Source organism: Amblyomma americanum, chromosome 1 (assembly GCF_052857255.1).
Source record: "Amblyomma americanum isolate KBUSLIRL-KWMA chromosome 1, ASM5285725v1, whole genome shotgun sequence".
In the NCBI taxonomy this organism is placed as follows: domain Eukaryota; kingdom Metazoa; phylum Arthropoda; class Arachnida; order Ixodida; family Ixodidae; genus Amblyomma; species Amblyomma americanum.
Window position 1 is genome coordinate 161,741,611 of NC_135497.1, and position 15,447 is coordinate 161,757,057.

Here is a 15,447-nt window from a genome sequence, read left to right on the forward strand (position 1 = left end):
GGGGCTAATTATACTTCAGGCACCAGAGGCCAGCAAAAGGAACGTGGTCCTCCCCCCCCCTCCCCCCCCACCCCCCGCATAAAGTGCGTGCGAGTAGGTGGAAGACAGTAAAGCAAACAGGCAAGATTCGCATCTTGTGCTTGTGGCTGCGAGACAACAGAAGGAAGAACAGAAGGAACAACGAAACGATCCTCAGGCTGGAGAGGAGCGCGCAACAGACAGGAAGACTGATTCGGTGGATTGCGAACCGAAGATTGGGCATGAGAGAGGCAAACCCATCAGGCTCATCCGGGCCTTCGTCATCAGCAGGGTCACATACTCCGCCCCGCACCTGCGCCGCACCAAATGCGAGCAAGAGAAGCTGGATGGCATCACCAGAAGAAGCACCAAAATTGCGCTCGTTATGCCGGGCTGCACGTCCGCGCACAGGCTGCTAAAGCTGGAAATATCCAACACACTGGAAGAGCTGATAAAATCTACGAAGACGGCGCAGTATGGCTGACAAATGAGGACAAACACTGGCAGGCATATTTTAAAGAAAATCGGCATTAAATGCGAAAACTCAGCCGATCCAAGAGTGGACATTTCACTCCACGTTAGGAACAAATCCAAGATTCCCCCGCTCCCGAAGAACATGCACCCTATTCATCTCGAGGATAGGAGAAAAGGCAAGTTGGAAGCACTTGGTCAAGATTTGAAGGAGGAAAAGACGGGCTCTACGTTGACGCGGCCGAATACGAAAGAGGAAGGGACAAAGTAACGGTGGCATATCCGACGAGAACAAGAAAATACACGCCTGCTGCACGGTCAGGCATAGTTCTACAGTGGCGGCAGAAGAAGTGGCCTTTGCATTAGCAACCACCTCGAAACACGCCAAAGACGTAGTAAGCGACTCCAAGAGCGCAATTAACAATTACAACCGCGGTCGCATCTATGGGGAGGCAGCAATAATCCTGGAGCAAAACCATGTCGAGGGCCAAATTCTCCTTATCTGGGCCCCTGCGCACCAGGCTTTGGCAGGAAATGGAAGGGCAAACGAACTGGCTCGAGGTCTCACTTTCTGAGCTGGTTCCCATTCCCCTGACAAATACACAATTCGAGCGAAGACAGACTGATAGGATACAAAGATATAGTTCAGCACTATATATATATATATATATATATATATATATATATATATATATATATATATATATATATATATATATATATATATATATATATATATATATATATATACAGAAAATGCTAAGGCTTTCATTTGGACTAGTTGGTTGTAGCAGTGAAACATATTGTCTTGCGCAAACACAGACAGGGACCAAAGTAAGAATAAGAGACAGGACACACGCCAGACTTGCAACATGATCTTTTACTTGACATACAGTATTTATGCACTTTCCTTCTGCGCCACCAGTTGTAGTTTTTATACCTTTTTATACTTTTAACGGGCACCAGTCGTGTTGTTTTTATACTTTTCATTCTCTCCGCCCTTTGGTGTGGCCATCAACTTTCGGTAGGTCCTGGTGTTCCTTCATTTATCTGAACATTTGTGCTGTTGGCGCGTGTTGTTGGTCATTCTGCAGGTCTCTCGTGCTGGTTTTAGCTTCTAGATAAGTTTTCATCTGATACAGACCACACACCCTATTTATGTTTAACTTTTAGATCCTCCTCGCTTTTCGTTTGTGTTTCGCGCCGCATTAAAGCACCCTATCAAGTTAGATTTCACTTATCTTGTATTGCTACATGTCTTCGGGGTGCTCTCGAGTGCATGTGCCTTGTTCATTTTGTTCCATCAAGCTTCAATTTCTTCATCGTCATTTTCTTTCAATAAAGTTTTTACTCACTTCATCGTCATTTGACGCGACGGCAACTGATAGGTGGCACTGGTGGCGCAGAAGGAAAGTGTATAAATACTGTATTTCAAGTAAAAGATCCAGTTGCAAGTCTAGCGTGTGTCCTGTCTCTTACTCTTACTTTGGTCCCTGTCTGTGTTTGCGCTAGTCAATATGTTTCACATATATATTGGCTATACCGGAAGCTATACCCGGAAGCTGATCGCAAGCGCTCAGCAAAAAGGAGGAAACAATTTGGCAGCGGTTACAGACAGGCACAAACCCGAATCCGCACATACTAAGCAGATGGTACACGGGATGGTGCGCTAACCACTGAGCCACCGCGGCGGGTCTGAGTTGCAGCAGCACGCGCAAAGCTACGCACTCTCTGGGAGTCCTTCCCCGCTGTTTTTGTTTTATTTTACCGCGCGCGGGCGTGATTGCTTAGGTGCAGTGCCGTTTTTTTTTTTCGAAAATGCGCCGAATTTTGTGACAACCGGTAACGCCGGTACTTGTAACGCGTTACCGCCAACACTGCATCAAAGAACTGCGCAACTACGAGCTGGTGCTCAAAATGTCCATACGTTATAATACCGCCCTTTCCTCCAGCGCATACATTGAAAGAGTTGAGTAAAGGTACTGCGCAAAATAATACAAACATGGACCAGAAGGGCACAAGGGCGGGCGCAGTTTTTTTTTGGTTCTTAGCGACGGCTTGAGCGGCCTTGTAATGAAACATCCCAGACGGTAGCACGGCGAAAACCTCCCTCCCTGCCCGATTGTAGAAGGACCCAATTATTTTCCTTAAAGGAACAAACAACTTCTTCCACACTTTTTTTGCATGCTAGAGGTGCGTCCGCCTGCAGAAACCTGTGACCGGGTGGCAGTGCGTAGCAGGCTGTCTACACCATCGAGTAGACACCTTTCACGTTCCTCGTCGTTTGCGTTACGAGCCATTTGCCGGTTCAAAGATAGCAGCTCGTGCGCTGGCACTTCAGGTTTCGTGCTAAACTTGGGACCCTTATTTAGCACCTCGGTTATCTTGGTGGGAAGATCGGTATTGCCCAATACGAAAATTCCACCATCATACTTTTTTTCCCTAGGCTTGTTCTTAGGGAGCTCAGCAAAAGGCACTTCCACCAAAATTCTACCGCCTGCGTTGTTTGCAGTCGATACGTCCGTAGCCTCGCTTCGCCAATCCACTCAGTATCCGTACGGTAGGCGAGCACATGCAGCCAGTCATTGAGTAGCCTGATTTGGCGCCATAGCTCTGATCTCAGGATTTTGCAGATACGCTTCACATGGCCGACAGACGGCAAAACGTGACCAAAAAGAGCAATGAATTCCACCGGCAGTAGATTCCTCTTCAAGCAGTAGCCAAAAAATCTTGCTCGGCAGGTTGCAGAAACGATGGCGCTTATCACGGTGTAAACGACAGTTTGTCGGGGAGACACAAAAGAAAGGGCCCACTGCAGAAGAAACGTATTTCAGGAGTGCATGTTGTTGGGCGAGTCGGTCGTACATCGTTGAGTAAAGGTACTGTGCAAAATAATACAAAAATGGACGAGAAATAATACAAACATGCGCCCGTCCTTGTGCCTTTCTCGTCCATGTTTGTATTATTTTGCGCAGTACCTTTACTCAACGATGTTCGACCGACTCGCCCAACAACATGCACCCCATTGAAAGAGTGTTCAATGTAGCTGCTGATCTTTGCACGAGGAAGTGCGGAGAAATTAGCGACAACTTCGAAAAACAAGCCCTTGAAAATTAACAGTTAACAAGATATCAAGCAAGATGCTGTAGTTTATTGCAGTGGGAGTAAATTTTTGTTTGACAATAAAAGTTGGAGGGAAAATAGCTCAATAGTAATCGATTACTTATGGGCACACAAAAAAAACAGCACGCGTAAAAACAGCGCACAAAAAACAGCAGAGGGAAAAACGGCAAAGCGGCAAAACAGCGCAGGGAAAGAACAGCATGGCGACAAAACAGCACAGGGAAAAAGCAGCAGGCTTCGAAACAGCACGCCGGACATGACGGCATAGTGACAATACAGCACAAAAAAAAACATCATGACAACAGACGAGTACAGGGAAAAAACAGCATGATGACAAAACAGCACATCGGAGTAAGGTGAAGCGCTGCTGGAGGGGTGTACTATCATAGCCATAACCGCAAACGATAAATCACAACACATGCGGCAGCGAAGTTTCGAATTCGAAAGTGCTCGTTTCGCTGGTTCATTGAAAAACAGGGCAAGCTAAATCATTGAGGAACAGCATTGCTTGAACGGTGCATACCGCAGAACTAGTTGTTATGTAGTCCTTGCTTACTTGGCTTCAATGATCTAGCTTCTTACTGTATTTAAGGAGAATCAGAGCAACTGAGAGATAAAATGGCCCGGTCATCTGCTTTGCGGCCAAATGCCCCAGGTAGTTTATCTTGTCTTATTTACACGAATTCCTTATATTTTTTGCTGGACCCTCCCAAACTTCAAGCCCAAGTGGGCAGTAAACATCCTGTGAAACGAAATTCCCTGCGTTCATTCTACAGCTCTGCTTCAGTAGACTCCCAACTGTGCTTGTTAGGTTTTGTTGTGGTTACTGAGCAAAAGGGTCAAATTTGTCGAAAATTGATGTTTTCGTAAAATTTCCTTCCAAGTAAAAAAAAAAGTATTAAGGACAGTTGCCGGGCCAGTTGGTACATGATCTCACCGAAAAACAGCGCGCTTACACGGGACACGAGAAAGGAGACGCGCACACACAGCGCTGTGTGTGTGCGTGCCTCCTTTCTCGTGTCCCGTGTAAGCGCGCTGTTTTTCGGTGAGAAAAAAAGTAGCTTTTGTCAAATGTTGCGAAAATTGAAGTTTCGAGATAATACTCTTCGAAGTGAAAAAAAGGGATTCAATATAAAATTATAATCAACAAATGCACGCTGATGCATGAATATTAAGGTCAGTTGTGTAGCCTATTTCGCAAAGTAAAGTAACCGCCGGTCAGCCTCAGACAACCTGTGTGGCGTCGTGGTTAAACACCAAACAACCTGAAAATATCGGCTCGGGCAATCCTGCCATCGGTAAAGTAAGCATCACATACTGGATATTTTCAGTGTACAAAGGCATTGTAGCTCGCTCGAAACAAAATTGCAGCAGATTCAAATGACGACAGCCGTGAGTTTTGAAGAATAAGAACTTTTGGTACACCCATGCAGAGTCCTACGTCGGGCGTATTTGTCAGAATTCAGCACCATGGTGGTAAACCCGCAGAACTGATGCCTCCAGAACAACTTCTTCAGATTCATTCTATTACCCGCCATAAAAGAATTCGATATTTGAGATCGCAAATATTGCCGTATACCGTGTTCTTTATTGAGTGTGTGAAACCAGCACTCGCTTACTCCAAAGGTTGCTGCCGCATATGTTGTGATTTACCGTTTTCGGTTGTGGCTATGATAATTCACCCCTCCAGCAGCGCTGCACTTTACTCCGATGTGCTGTTTTGACGTTTTGCGGTTTTTCCCTGTGATCTTCTATCGTCGTGCTGTTTTTCGGTGTGCTGTTTTGTCGTCATGCTGCTTTTTCCTTGTGCCGTTTTGTCGCTGTGCTGTTTTTGTGCGCTGCTTTGACGCATGCTGTTTTATCGTGTGCTGTTCTTTTATGGCGACTAAATCATTAACTAAAGTCGGCGTCCAGAGTAAAGCTCAGCGGAATTTGTTTCTAACTCCATATGCAATCGAGGAGGCTGGGACCTGGATAATGGCCCCAAGGACGCCATAGGCTTCCGAAAATTTGTCACATAATTCTGGCCCCTCACCATAAAAGACGTTACATAAATCTTGGCCGTGGGCTCTGATCGGCTTCTTTCGGTATTTAGGAAGAAAAGGGGGTGGCTCCAGTGAACCTCACCTTCCTTGCGCATAAGCGCTGGAGTGCTGCCATTCTGGCTGTATTCGGGCGTCGTGTTCAACACACAGACCACCGCCGGTGCTGTCGCGACGAAGAGCCTATTATAGCTCGCGAGCGATGCGCATTGTCTTCCCTCCGCTTCATGTTACGGGCATACGAAGAGTGTCGGAGAATGCTCGCCCTCCCCTCAACACCCCTCGTTCGGCGCCGTCGGTGCGCGGGACGTTCCGAGCGGCGGGTGCCCACCTGCACTGTCTGGCACCGGACGCGGAGCCCTTGTCTCGAACTGCGCAATTCGAGACCCTTCTGGCAATACTATCGCGCAGTCACTGGTTGTCTACCGAACTTGCCGGGCGCTTGTCCCCGTAGGCCGTAGCTCCTGACTCAGTGAACTTTCTGCGCCCAACGCAGACTTCAGTCGCTTTCGTCGACAGGGCACTCGGTACCTGCGTTCACTCGGTAAGTCGGAGAGACCGTATTTGTTTCGTTTGAACGTCACGAGGTGCGCGCGCTGTGCGCATCTCTAAGTGAACCTCAGGTGGCTGATTCCAGGCCGCGTTAGCCTGATTTACTTAGAAGACAGAATTCGGTAACTTGATTCCTACGTAGGAAATTAAGAAGTGTAAATGTAAGTATTTTATAAATTATAAAGAAAGGTAACAAGGTTCAATGACTGTCTCACTAACTTTGGAATGTATAGGAGAGTTCACGTGAAGGAGGGAGGGATAAAGAGCCGCCGCATAGTGGAGTGCTCCGGATTAACTTGGACGACCTCTTGTTATTTAATGTGCACTGATATCGCCCAGCACAGTAGCAATTTTACATTTAGCCTGTATTGTAATGTAGCCTCCGCGGCTGGAATTCGATTCCATGAACCCGCGACCTCGTGCTCACCAGTCGAGCGCCATAGCCACTGAACTGCAGCGGCGGATCGAGTCGAGACTAAAACTAAATTAATGGACTATTCCAATGGGCGATCCGGAGCAGGTTTTCTTGCTCCGCGAAACTGGAGGGCGTGTTGAAGGGCGATTTGATTACATGAGATCCTTAGTTCTGACTGGACCGCGACGAATATTTTGCTTATTCGCCAAAGCGGAGAGCTGCTCCGGATGGCCGATTGGAATACGCCATGGCTCAAATGTCTTATCTTTTTCCCGCACTCTGTGGAGGCGGTAGCGCGGTATCTGCTGGCCCTGATTGTGCGATCTGTCAGCTGATTGAATGCTGTCTTGGGGATGGATTATTCCAACAGAATACCTAATTTCGGCCAAGAAACGCTCTCATGTATTTTTATTCCCGATTACTAATGCGTGTGCTGTTATACGCTTGCGCCGATGGCGCATACTCGTCACGTGACGCGACGAAAAGTGTGCTTGTGTACACAAGCACACTTTCGCATAGTACAGGGGCCTCCAGCATTTCGCCTTCATAGAAATGCGACCGCCGCGGCCGGGACCGAACCCGAGTCTTTCGGGTCAGCAGCAGAGCGCCTTAACCACTGAGCCACCGCGGCGGCTACCCTTAAATGGGCTCTGAAACACCCTCTGAGAAATGCACATCAACTCACTCAATCACTGCATTGTGTTGTCATGAAAGCAGCTGAGCCAAATAATACATTTCTACACTCAGCGGAGGACCCGCAATCACGCGCGAAAGTTGACGAGCCCTTCCCGGCGACTCTTTTATGCTCGCACCCTCCTCCATCGCTCGCATCTACGTATACATGTTGAGAGGCGGCTACTGGTTAGATTCTTTCAGACGTCAGGCAGCTAGCTACCAAGGCTGCGGACAATTAGCCGCGTAGCTCCGGCGGGCCAGGAAGGTCTCCCCCGGAGGTGGGGCCAGCATAGGAGCGCCGACCTTCCAGCGTGCAAAATGTAACGAGAGGAAAGGGAAAAGCGCGAAGACGCTGAAATTGAAATTTTGACTGCAGATAGCTCAGCTTCTACAAACGCATTAGAAAATTTCTTGCTGGACAGTATTCGTTAAGAGGCATTCTTTAACATTCCAGCCATACTGAAACTTTATTAGAGCCCCTTTAACTTAATCCCGTCTTCCACAGTACGGTCCAAGGGTTCACGCAGACGGCGTCACCCTTTGGATAGCGAAGGGAAGTGACGGGCAGATTGAAGACGCGCTTAAGAGGCTGCGAACGAGATAGAAGACTATCTTAAAGGGACTATGCAATAAATTAATTGAGGTTATATAGCGCAGACGAGAGATAGGCATTTCATCACTCGTCACACCAACGCAAGAATTTTTGAGCTAGCATCAATAACAACGACGATATAGACAAATAAAAATTGCGCTCCTCCTCTCCCCATTCAACTCGTACACAGGGGGCACCAGAAAAAAATAAAGAAAACAGCTCTGGGACTGGGCCCCGCCCATGAATACGTCATCCGCTGACGTTCCTTTTGCAACTTCCGGTTGCCGCTCGCACCCCAGCAGCAGCGTCGGCGGCGTGATTGCGGCGCGCGTCGGGTTTCTTTGCTTGTCGTCTGATGGACCCGGACCTCGAGGCGCGACTGCTCGCTCTTACGGCCGCGATGGGCATCGATCCCTATGCGTTCACGCCGTACCGGCTGAACGCCAGCGACGACAGTAGTGACTCGGCGAGCCACTGCGAGTGGCTCCGAATTCCCGACAGAAGGAGCCGGCAGAGAAAAATTGCAACCATATATGCGCGAAGGCAATGCCCTGGCTCGCGCTCGCCTGAAGAGTCGCGCGGCGGCAGGAGCAGACGATTTTCACGGCTACCGGAAGTGTGCCCGTGACGTCATGGCTGCCGTGGCTCCAGCGAATGACAGCATGTGGTGGCCTGGTGACGTCATGGGTATAGTGACGTCTTTTTTCACGATTTTAGTTTCAGAATCGGTCACTACGAGCACACCAATCGGCCCGCGAATTAAAAAAAACACGGTTTTTTAAAAATACATAATAAATTGCCGGCTCAGTTCCGAAGACTCATACTTGGTGTGAATGCTTCTCAGCATCATTTCTGAGCATTGAAAACATTTACAAACGACTTTTTATTCATTGCATAGTCCCTTTAATGGCAAGGGCTTAATTAAAATGCTCCCCCAGAAAAATTGGGGCTGCTTATACTTCAGTTACCAGAGGCCAGAAAAAGGAACGTAGTCCCGCCCCCCCCCCCCCCCCCCCCCCGGATAAAGTGCGTGCGAGTAGGGGAAAGACAGTAAAGGAAACAGGCAAGATTCGCATCTTGGGTTTGTGGCTGCGAGACAACAGAAGGAACAACGAAACGATCCTCAGGCTGGAGAGGAGCGCGCAACAGACAGGAAGACTGATTCGGTGGATTGCGAACCGAATATTGGGCATGAGAGATGCAAACCCCTCAGGCTCATCCAGGCCTTCGTCATCAGCAGGGTCACGTACTCCACCCCGCAATTGCGCCAAACCAAATGCGAGCAAGAGAAGCTGATGGCATCACCAGAAGAAGCACCAAAATTGCGCTCGTTATGCCGGGCTGCACGTCCGCGGACAGGCTGCTAAAGCTGGGAATATCCAATGCACTGGAAGAGCTGATAGAACCTATGAAGACGGCGCAGTATGGCTGACTAATGAGGACAAACACTGGTAGGCATGTTCTAAAGAAAATCGGCATTAAATGCGAAAACTCAGCCTATCCAAGAGAGGACATTTCACTCCACGTTAGGAACAAATCCAAGATTCCCCCGCTCCCGAAGAACATGCACCCTATTCATCTTGAGGATAGGAGAAAAGGCAAGGTTGAAGCACTTGGTCAAGATTTGAAGGAAGGAAAGACGTGCTCTACATTGATGCGGCCGAATACGAAAGAGGAAAGGACAAAGTATCGATGGCATATCCGACGAGAACAAGAAAATACACGCCTGCTGCACGGTCAGGCATAGTTCTACAGTGGCGGCAGAAGAAGTGGCCTTTGCATTAGCAACCACCTCGAAACACGGCAAAGACGGTGTAAGCGACTCCAAGAGCGCTGTTAACAATTACAACTGCGGTCGCATCTATGGGGAGGCAGCAATAATCCTGGAGCAAAACCAAGTCTAGGGCCAAATTCTCCTTATCTGGGCCTCTGCGCACCAGGCTTTGGGAGGAAATGAAGGGGCAAACGAACTGGTTGGAGGTCTCACTTTCTGAGCTGGTTCCCTTTCCCCTGACAAACACATAATTCGAACGGAAACAGACTGATAGGATTCAAAGATATAGTTCAGCACTATATATATATATATATATATATATATATATATATATATATATATATATATATATATATATATATATATATATATATATATAGAAAATGCTAAGGCTTTCATTTGGGCTAGTTGGTTGTAGCAGTGAAACATATTGACTTGCGCAAACACACACACAGGGACCAAAGTAAGTGTAAGAGACAGGACACACCCTGGACTTGCAACTGGATCTTTTACTTGAAACACAGTATTTATGCACTTTCCTTCTGCGCCACCAGTTGTATTTTTTATACTTTTAACGGGCACCAGTCCCGTTGTTCTTATACTTTTCATTCCCTCCGCCCTTTGGTGTGGCCATCAACTTTCGGTAGGCCCTGGTGTTCCTTCATTTATCTGAACATTGGTGCTGTTGGCACGTGTTGTTGGTCTTTCTGCAGGTCTCTCGTGCTGGTTTTAGCTTCTTGATAAGTTTTCATCTGATGCAGACCACACACCCTTTTTATGTTTAACTTTTAGATCCTCCTCGCTTTTCGCTTGTGTTTCGCGCCGCATTAAAGCACCCTATCAAGTTAGATTTCACTTATCTTGTATTGCTAGATGTATTCGCGGTGCTCCCGAGTGCATGTGCCTAGTTCATTTTGTTCCATCAAGCTTCAATTTTTTCATCGTCATTTGACGCGAGGGCAACTGATAGGTGGCACTGGTGGCGCAGAAGGAATGTGTATAAATACTGTGTTTCAAGTAAAAGATCCAGTTGCAAGTCTAGCGTGTGTCCTGTCTCTTACTCTTACTTTGGTCTCTGTCTGTGTTTGCGCTAGTCAATATGTTTCACATATATATAGACTATACCGGAAGCTATACCCGGAAGCTGATCGCAAGCTCAGCAAAAAGGAGGAAACAATTTGTAAGCGGTTACAGACGGGCACAAACCCGAATTCGCACATACTGAGCAGATGGTACCCTTTGCAAGGGACAGGAAAACATGATCCACATGATATGGACATGCACACGCTTAGAAAACAATTCAGAGACCATTAGAAATGAAGAAACACTGGAGGCTCTGATGCTCAGCTCGGATCCAGATAAGCAAAAAGAAGTCACCAATCAAGCCCATGGCAGGCAGCCGCCAGGTTCCAAGGGATCCAGGCCAACTCCTAGCCCTGGGGGTTAAAACCTCGTCGAATCTGATTGACATAAAGTTTTCTCTCTCTGTCTCTCTCTCTCTTTCTCGGTATCATTTAATGCACATTCTAAAGCGCATTGAAAAAGGCCGTCAGCAGCATTTTCTAGTGACATGTGGTTACTGCGTCATGCACAGGCCACTAACCATCACTGGTTCGAGCTTCGCGCAATCCGAATGTCCCGAGTAGACGTCACCACACAGTGGCACACATACGTACACACTGGGGCACCGCTGCGGCGCCCTCAACCTCCGCAGGGAGCAGGGTGACTCGCCGCAGGGGAATATGCCTCCAAGTTTGCAAAGGAGACGTTTATAATAAAGGAGTAATTACTCATTGTCAAAGGAGACGTTTATTGACGCATTCTCCAGCGACACACACACAGTCACCTCGTCCGGGGGACGCGCAAGGAGCAATGCTCCGCTGCGCACGAGGCGACACGAGCAGGTTGCTACAAGAGCAAGCATCCCCGTGGTGTAGCGGCTAGTCTTTGAAGTCTTTTTTTTTTTTTGGGGGGGGGGGGGGGGGGGGGGCACCCACTCACTTAAGTGACAGCTGGCGTGAGAAAAAAAATGCGGCTCAGAGAGGTTTGCCGTTCGAGGAGGGTACAGCGATACGAAGTCCCGTTAAATCGCTCGAATTGGGGATTAAATAGAATGAAGATTGAGCCTAATGTTCAAAGGGGGGTGGGGAATCTATATCGAAAGAAAAATGAAGGTCCTCGAATGCGAGCCAAACGTAGTCGAAGGATAATTGTGCAGGCTATTGTAGTGCGATGAAGGCGCAGTGTATTTTAATAAAATATTACAACATGGACGCCCTTTTGAGCACGCAGCTTATTGTAACGATGAGAAACATTGTCCCATACCTGCGCCGATTGCACCTGCCACATGTGCGTGCTATTCGTTCTGGTACTCGGAAACAGGAGGGACTCATGGTCACCGAGAAAGTTCTTTGTCCTGCAGTAGACTCAGCTAATGATAATGATAGTGGTGGTGGGGGGGGGGGGGGGGGTTCACTCGAGCTGGAGTCGAAGGATTAAACTCTTCTTCATAATTCCCTTACCACTGGCCTCATCAGCAGTGTCTCGCAACAAAAGCCATATTTCCTCCGGATGCCCTTGCTCTCTCGGTTAGGCGATGACCCTGGTGAATTCGAAATCCAACAGGCGGGTCCCGCTGTTGGGTCTGGCAGCGGATGGAACCGTCAGGTCAGCAGTGCCAATACTTTTGTTTCTTCCTTTCTTGGACAATTTCCTTCGATAGTTCTTTTTAAGGTCTTTTGCTGCGGTTTAGCTTTTTTACTGTACTATACAGGAAACCTCATGCGTCGTCGCTCTCGCCATTGGAGTATTACTTGCAACCGAAAATTTGCGCTCATATCCTAGCCAATAAGGTTTTTGAATGAGTATGGTCTGTTAACGAGAATGTTATTCATGTAATGCTAGAAGTGGCTGCTCGCGACTGCTCCCTCTGTGTTTTGTCATATTGGCGGCCCTAACCATTGGGTGCTCCAGTAATGTAGGGACCACACAGAAGTTATCGGGGTAACTTGTATGATGACTGCGTATCTTAGACCATGCCTTCGATTACTGCATGGAAATTCCCGTAGCGTTCGAGGAATCCGTAGTGAACGCTTGACTATTCTTATATGCGATGCTCCACGTGTAACTTGGGCCGTACATTCCATTTCTCTACATTCACCGGAAATTATACCGCGCCCGCGAGAAAATCCAGGGACCCAGTTCTCAAACACTGCAAGCTCGTCATGCGCACGCGTCGATGATGATGCTGTCCTCCTCTTCCCCATTCAAACGCGAACTTCTTTCCGGCGCACGAAAAATGGACCGCCTACCGAGGTCGAAAACTGAGGCGTTCCCCAGCCCGATGACACTGTGACGGAGCGCCCGCCGGTTCCGGAAGCAACCACCTGGCGATCTGCCGCACGCGACCGGCGGGCGGGGAAGGGGAGCGGGGGGGTAAGAGGGGGGCAAGGTGAAGCGTGTCGCTGCGGTGAGGGGGCTGGCTCCTCCACCAGCCGGATGGAACATCTGGAGGCCGCTCCCCGCCGCTCGTGGCCCATGAAAGGAAGCAGCCGGCACGTGCAGCCGGCGCGTGCGGCGCTCGCTCAATGCACGCGCCGGCAGATGGTTGTTGGGCGCCACAGTCGGTAGAGCTCCACCCCTCACAGCCTCCCCTCGCCGGTAGGCGGCCATGATGGAGCCGTGGCTCGCGAGCGTGGCCGTCCGCGCGCCTCGGCGCGTGATGCCTGTCGTGCGCCGCCGCGAAGGCGTCGGGTCCACGTGCGCCCGCAGCACCCTGCGCCTCGGTCGTTCCTCCGGCGTCCCCTACGATTGGCCGCGGCGACCGCGCACCGGAATGCGTGCAGGATGCAACGGGATTGTTCTGCTGTTTGATGGATCGCCCGCGCTCGCAACTCGGGTACGTACACGGACCTTGGTCGCCGCGTTGCGCCTTTGCAGCATTACTGCACAGTGTCACATTTGCTGCGTTTTCCTATATATGATGGATTAATGAACTACGTCCGAAGCTCATTAATTCATCATTAGCATATTGGCACCAGTGCGAAATATGAGTGCCCGTAATGCACGGTGATGACTTGTGTGCTCTACTTAGGACTTCAGTATAATCGCGTGCTGCTATGTTTTGCAGGCCAAGAACCGGAAAGTGTGCACACACAGACCCACACGCACACACAACGCTCTTTGTGTTCGCTTCATCTCCTGTTTCATGTTTCCGCGCTCTCGCGAAATGAACAAACGCAAAGTCAACCATCCCCCAGGCAACTTTTGATGTACGCTATCAGAAGGGAGAATGCTGTAGAGTGACTTTGATGGTGTACTCATCATGATGACGACATGCTTTACTGATGCGGTTTTATGTTCCGCGTTGTGTTGCCGTTGAAATGTTTTTCGTTGCTGCTGCTTTCTCGCCACTGCGTTTGGGAAAGCGCTCACTCGCCATGTTTACTGACCCTACTGTTCCAGGGTTTCTTGAACTTGACAAATCTGACCATCGCAAGCTCTTTGCCGCTCTCTTGTGAGCGAAGGTCCAGAGCAGAGCAGTGTTTGCAAAACATCGCGATCATCTGGCATACAAAGGGTGCGCGCATGGCGTCTGCGTTGGGCAAAGTCAAAGTAGGCGCGCTAGCTCGTTTGCAAGAACTAAAAAAAAAAAATGTTTGCTTGCGTGACGTGCGGCCTATAGTCGAGGAACGCCGGCCTCAACTCTGCGCCGCAGGTGTGTTGCAAAGCGGCTCAGCCCACAGACAACAGGCCGGACGAATGAGGGCTCGTATATATTCCACCATGTCGTGCACGTAGCGGATGTATGAGTGCAACATGCTTTGCGAAAATCGCTGATTTATCTTATTCGCGCCGTGAAAGTTGGTACAGATGAGCATAATATTATGGGTTATGAACTGAGCCTATATATGAAGTGCTGATGTTAATCACCGTCGCAAGGCAGGAGCGTGCAGACATGTTCCAATAACGAGTGCTGCCATAGCTTCGCACTTAGGCTTCGTTTAAAAAATCCAAAAACCCCGCTTTCATGTGATCCAGTTGAATAAGCCTTTGACACAATTACCCCGTGCCAACAACTAAAACATTCTATTATTTTTTTCTTTTCGCTATGAGGAGTTGTACGGCCCATAAGGGCTGACATTTCCGCTGAAGGCTTGGTTTAGTATCACATTTTCTTTTCAGAGTGTCTACAACAAGCGATCTAGAAAAATAGTAAAGCCTAGCAGTGATCCTTGCTCATATAGCGTTGAATAACTCAGCAAACCGCCAGCTGTATTTTACCAAATCCAACTACAAAGCAAGGCGCGCGCACCGCAGTCGTTTCTGCAGGAAATTCTCGAACAAGTGTTGTTGCGACAGGAACCGCTGATCAGCATTTGCTGCGGCACTTACTGCAGCGCAGCCTATATGACAGTATAGACAGTGCAGCCAAAGGAACCCTCCATGGTGGCTCGGTAGCTACGCTGTTCAAGTGCTGAGCCCAAAGTCGCGGGTTCGATCCCAACCGCCACTGCTGCGTTTCTATGGAGGTGAAATGCAAACAAGCCCACGTGTTGTGCCATGTCCAGTTCACGTTGAGGAGCCCAGGGCACGTGCACTGGACATGGCACAACACGTGGGCTTGTTGTGAACGAAAAGCACCATTAGGAGAAGATCCGGAGCTTTCGGGTTCGAACCTGACCGCGGCGGCCGCGTTTCGATGGAGGCGAAACGCTAAGGCGCCCATGTGCTGTGCGATGTCAGTGCACGTTAAGAAACCACACATGGTCGAAATTATTCCGGA

General features: G+C 48.9%; 1 protein-coding gene across 2 annotated transcripts in view; it reads left to right on the forward strand.

Moving 5' to 3' along the window:
* Positions 1–5,906: 5,906 nt before the first annotated feature.
* Positions 5,907–15,447, forward strand: part of LOC144136705 (uncharacterized) — a 40,020-nt gene continuing 30,479 nt past the window's right edge. Inside the window, exon 1 of one of the 2 annotated variants that reach the window (XM_077669257.1) lies at positions 5,907–6,198. The gene's annotated coding sequence lies outside the window, so the exon portion shown is untranslated. Of the gene's footprint in view, positions 6,199–13,207; positions 13,561–15,447 lie in introns of those variants that run through there. The other variant, XM_077669247.1, reaches the window with a different exon arrangement.